This window comes from Carya illinoinensis, chromosome 12 (genome assembly GCF_018687715.1).
Source record: "Carya illinoinensis cultivar Pawnee chromosome 12, C.illinoinensisPawnee_v1, whole genome shotgun sequence".
Taxonomy (NCBI): domain Eukaryota; kingdom Viridiplantae; phylum Streptophyta; class Magnoliopsida; order Fagales; family Juglandaceae; genus Carya; species Carya illinoinensis.
In genome coordinates this window covers 15,181,075-15,187,228 of record NC_056763.1, presented here as the reverse complement: position 1 = coordinate 15,187,228, position 6,154 = coordinate 15,181,075, and the positions used below count along the sequence as shown (strand labels likewise).

The 6,154-nt window shown below is 35.7% G+C and overlaps 1 pseudogene; it reads left to right on the top strand.

Moving 5' to 3' along the window:
- The first annotated feature begins 2,806 nt into the window (after positions 1 to 2,806).
- LOC122289861 lies at positions 2,807 to 5,322 on the top strand (annotated as a pseudogene).
- Positions 5,323 to 6,154: the final 832 nt, after the last annotated feature.

The window sequence follows — 6,154 nt, the reverse complement described above, 5'->3', positions numbered from 1 at the left end:
GGTTAGGTTTGGTCGGGGATCATTGGTGAGGGGGGGAACGACTGCTAGTGGTGGTTGTCAATGAGCTATGGTAGTGGTGGGCACTGCTGTGGGGAGGGGGCACACGGGGAAGAGGGGCCACTGTTGAGGGGAGGGGGTGCACGAGGAAAAGAGGAGAGAGAGGGAAAGTGAGAAAAATGGGCTAGGAAAAATGGACACATGGTACACTAATATTATGCTACATCAATATATGAGATCCTTTTGTATCTCTAACAACTTCCTTATTTTTTTAATTGTTTTGAGTTTCTAGTGGCCTGTGTCCCTTTAAGGGAGGTTTAAGATTTGGGCCTTTGGTGACCGTGATGGGTTTCGTGGAGGTCCACATGATGGGCCTTCGGGTGAGTTTGGACCAATGGTGACAAAGGAGGAGCTTCGCCAGACTAGTTTGGATGTTTGAATTGATTAGTTTGTTCGTGTTATTGTTAGCTTGTTCGGTACTCATCTATCTTTATTGTGTAATAAACTGTTTAATCTATCTTTATATATATATATATATATATATATGTTGGATGAAGTTAATGTTGTATTCACTACGTAGATTAGTTTTTAGTTAAGTTACCGATGGTCACTAGGTTAGCTTAATTACTTAAGAAAATCATTTAAGCATCCATAACTTATGATGGATTCATAGTACTACCTTGTACGTAATGCCCCGCACCCAGATGGGGTCGGAAAAAAAGTTTTGAAATTCGTTCCGGAGACCATTTCGGTCGAGGCATTGGAACGGAATATTTCGGTACCGGTACGTTTCGGTGTACCGTTTCGGGATTAATTATATATTATATATAAATATTTATATGTATATATAAACTAACAATTAATAAAATAAATACATATTATGTAAGTGTGTGATATGTATATGTGTATATATATAGAAGAATTAAAGATTTATAAAATGAATATATATTGAAAAAAATTATAAACTTGAGTTAAGACACAAAAATAAAGGAAAAAAATTAAAGAATAGATAGATTATTAAAAGTAACAATACTTCTAGTGCACGGAAAGAAGTATTTGAATTCTAAAAATACAATTTTATTCATTATTTTTCAACTTATTTACAAAAGAGTTTTTTTTTTTTTTTTTTGGGACCGGAATACCGGAATTCCGGCCGGAATTGACCGGAACGGCCGGAATTTGACCCGGAACGGAATAGAAACCTATCCGGTTCCGGTCACTGTTTCGGCACGAAAAATTCCGGCCATTCCGGCCGGAACGGAACAGTTTTTAAAACCTTGGTCGGAAAGGTACTTCCTTTCACTTCACAATCACATCTCACAATACAAATATAAACTCCAAATTCTCAATTACAGCCAACTACTCCAAAATAATTAATTATGAATACCATAAAGTCTTAATAATTTTAGTTTTAGGCTTTTGAGTTTTAGATTGGATAACATAGAATGGTAATTCCTGATCATCCACACAAGAAAAGTACCATGTTTAGTGTCAATATTTTTATTTAAACATGTATGCATGGATTCATTTGAGGTTGTATTTAAACATGTTTGATGTTCACGTGATTTTCTTAAGATAGAAATAATTTATCATGTGCTCGAAAAAGGAATCTAAAAACTGAAACTAATTTTAAATAACGATCGTAGCAAACTTTATAATTTCATAGGAGAAGAGTTTTCATTATCATATAATGCGTTGCATTGTTTGAGCTCCCCTTCTTTTCTTTTCTCTTTCTCTTTTTTTTTTTTTTTTGGCAGTTGTTATTTATTCCAGTGCCATCAACAATTTCCATAAAATACCAATTGCAAGGTAAGAATATTTAACAAAGGTTGTGACATTCTATTAACTTATATTTCATTCCATAGAGGGTAGATTTAGTAAAATGCAAGCTTGAGTCCCACAGTGGGATTGGTGTGTTCATGATTCAACCAAAGACTAGTTGAGGCCAAAAGTGCAACGACCCAAGGTCTTTTAGATATCAAGAACTACATAATATTAGATTAGGCCTCTGTTAACTCAGCATGAACCTTAAGATTTTTTTTTTCTTTGATTCTATGTACAGCATAAACAAAGAAATTAACATAATGCAGAAGGAAATAATATCATCCTCCAAAAACAAAGGATGACAAGGGAAACAATTCTTTTTTTTATTGATAACAGTATGAGAATCACTTCATTAGATGAAGAAACAAGCAGCTCAACACACACTCAAGAGGAAAGTGCAAGGGCTTATGCTGTAGTAACTACTAATTGCAAACTTAATCTTAGATACAAACAACATAAATTTTGCAATTTAGATATCAACAACCACATAATGAACCTTAGGTAATCCAAAATCATGAAGTAAATATAAAAAGTAATCCAAAATCACAAAGTAAATATACATAGTAATCCAAAACCACAAAGATAGAGGTAGAAAGAGATACCAATGGCTACAGTGGCTTGCTAATCCATCGTCCTCGTGTTCTTTTTAAGTCCCCCATCACCTGACATGCCCATACCTCGCTGTGTTCCAACACTCTATTCACAAATTTATTACAATTTTATTAAAGCAATAATATTTTTATAATCCAAATTCTAAACATATAGAATTAAAGCAAAAGAAAATAAATTTAAAAGAATAATTCTATTTAAGTAGTAATTGCATAGAACTTTTGCACTTTTAAATGAAGATATTAGTTTGTCAGTAAATAGAAATAATAGATCAATTGTTTGGAATTATTTCGAGTGAGGGTACTCCACTCTACGAGTATTTTGTTCCTAAGATGGTAAGATGTGTGGTCTCCGTGTATATAAGTTTATAACGTTTCACTCTTCACTGCAAACGCCACCATTCTCCACAAGGGTCCTGGCCCCCGCGCTCTCTCTCTCTCTCTCTCTCTCTCTCTCTCTCTCTCTCTCTATGGCTTGAGCTTTGCGAAGTCTGAAGCTCCCCCATCTGTTCCCATGGCGGCCGGACTTTGCGCCCCCACGACCCCTAAACCCTTCCGTCTCTTCCACCACTACCACCTCGTACAAAAACCCACTCCCTCAGTTCTCCGCCACAGAACGATCCACAAATCCCGAAGGAAAACACTCTTCACTGTCTGCGTCATCGTGGAGGACCAAAAAAGTAGTCAGCTGGGGACTCTTAAAGATGAAATTACCGATGGTGCTAATTATCAGATCCCATCCGCTCGTGAGGCTGAGAGGTTGGCCAAGAGAAGATCCGAGAGTTCCACTTATCTAGTAGCTGCTATCATTTCTAGCCTTGGTATTACTTCCATGGCTGTCATGGCTGTTTATTATAGATTTTCTTGGCAAATGGAGGTACTTCCTCCCCCTCTCCGTCTTTCTGTCTCTTTCTTGAAGGGTAGTTAATTTGTGTATGTTAATGTACTGCTAAATGGATTTTGTTTTGGTACAGGGTGGCGAGGTGCCTTTGTCTGAAATGTTTGGTACAGTTGCTCTCTCCGTGGGTGTTGCTGTGAGTTCCTTAATTTATTTTTTATTTTTTATTTTTAAAAAAGAAACTTTATGGGATAATTTGGTTGATTAAGTTGAAATCAGAAGTTGTAGTTTTTGGGTGATTTGGGTAGTGAAATAAACTGGTAATTTTGAATATTCTCAGGTGGGTATGGAGTTTTGGTCAAGGTGGGCGCACAAAGCTCTATGGCACGCTTTCTTATGGCATTTGCATGAGGTTTGTTTTCGACATCTCAGTTGCTCTTGCCTGCCTTCTTTATCTTCAATTTTGCAGAACATAATTAGACAAAAGGCTGAAGAGATTCCTAATCTTTTGCTTTTATTGGCAGTCCCACCATCGACCTAGGGAAGGTCCGTTCGAGCTCAACGACGTTTTTGCCATTATCAACGCTGTCCCAGCCATTTGTACTATGGTTTTTTCCACAAAGGCCTTGTACCTGGTCTGTGTTTTGGTGCTGTAAGTCTCTCTCTCCCCCTCTCTCTCTCACACACACACACGTTATCTTTCATTGTCTCGATTGGGTCTGCTAATAATATTTACACGCGTCCAACAAAAGAAATCATGCGTAATTAAGTACAGGAGATTGACAAATGACTTTTATGACGAAAAGGACTCAGTTACTTTCTCGTATTGACATGTTTTGTTTGGGCCTTCGAACAGGGTCTTGGCATTATGATGTTGGGCATGGCCTACGTGTTTGTCCACGATGGTCTGGTCCATAAAAGATTCCCAGTTGGGCCAATTGCCAACGTGCCCTATTTCAGAATGGTCGCTGCTGCTCACCAGGTGAACATTCACCAGTCATTCAAATCAAACGTGTATCTGTTTTATTCTTTAGGTTGCATATTTGCTTTTTTATTTTTATTTTATTTTATTTTTTTCTTTTTCAGTGGCTTTGTTATAAATAAAGGTTGGTTTTTATTTTTTATTTTTTTTTATTTTTTATTTTTTTATTTTTTATGTATATTTGTAGATTCATCACACTGAAAAGTTCCATGGTGTGCCATACGGTTTTTTCTTGGGACCGGAGGTAGGTTCTTTTGATTCAAATGCTTAATTTTGATAAAGTTTTAAAAGAGAATTTTATAAGATGATGTTGTTTATAAGTGTTAAGGATGTATTTCACATCACCAATTTTACGGATACCTACAACATAATAAGAAGGATACACGGTGTGCCCAGTAAAACTCTGATATTTAAGTTAGAGAAGTACATAATTTGAAGTAAAATGTATGAATCAATTAAACGTGTTATCTTTAGATTTTATTTATAGAGGTGTGGCGTAGTAAAGATGACCAACCTCTAAAATATATCTTAAAAACTCTATATTAATTGGAGTGATCTCCTTCTTAATTAGTCGAAGGTATTATCCATTATTTTCAATATATATCAGTAAGACCCGCTCTTAGGTTTGCATTCGACTATTGCGCTCTCATTATAATGGGCCAGTGGGTACTGAATGATCGTTCCAATAAGTTTATTAGCGTGCCCAGAAGGTGGCTCATGAATTTATAATTTTGTTTGAATTGTGGGTGCAGGAGCTGGAAAAGGTGGGAGGCTCGAAAGAGTTGGAAAAGGAGATTAATAGGAGGAAGCAAATGATCAGATAATGAGGGACGTTCATGAGTGATCAGTAGTCATGAATGGGAACCCGTTTTGTAACACAGATTAATATGAGGGTGTGTACATGCATATATATTTATATATCTATCTATAATAATAAGCAACTATGCTTCTGCTACAGTAATAAACAGTACAATCACATTCCGTTTCCATGTTTCATGTCTTCACTCTTTGCTTCAATTTGTGTATTCCATCCGTGCAAAAGTCTTTTAAATTCATTAGTTCTGCAGTCTAAATATGTGTTATTTCATCAGTCAATGACTGAATTCTGTGATTTCCGCTGGTTGCATTGATACCAAGGCCTGCTGTTGTCCCCTCTTGTTAGTTATCAGTGCATGCGTATACAACCTCCTTCAGTTGGTCAGTGCATGCCTGTAGTTAATTGTGACTTTTGCATGCATATAGGTAATTATGACTTTTACATCTGTAACATATAGAATCACAAAAATCATTAAAAAAATATTCTTAATCTGGATAAAAAAATAATTAAAATCTTAAAAACAAATAAAAAAATCCTGCCCGTTCAGGATAAAGAAGAAAAAATTGCTCAGTGTGTAGAAGAAAAAAAATTACCATATGATTAATCAGGATAAAGAAAACAGTGCTCACTACCTAAGAAGAAAAAACAAATGCCATATGAAAAAATCACAAATATTTAATCCTGATAAATAAAAATGCAAGAAATAAATAATCATAAAAACATTAAAAAGTATAGTTAATCAGGATAAAGATCCATATGATGGCATGCCCTAGGAGGTCAGTTCTACATCTACATATAAGTGAATAAATAAAACTGCATTCATTACTGCAGGAAATTTTTTTTAAAAAAATATATAGTTAATCCTGATAAATAAAATGCAAGAAATAAAAAATGCATATGCAGTGGTCTGATGCTGCCGGTTTTCCATTTGGTTTTCCAATATTTGGTTTGATTGGTTTTCCAGTGGGTTGATTGGTTTTGCAGTGATCTGCTACATACGATGGGACTTCCTAGGAGGATAGTTTAGGAAGCCATTGCACCTTAAAAGGGTCTATGAAGATTATTTTTGTTCACCATACTTATGTCGT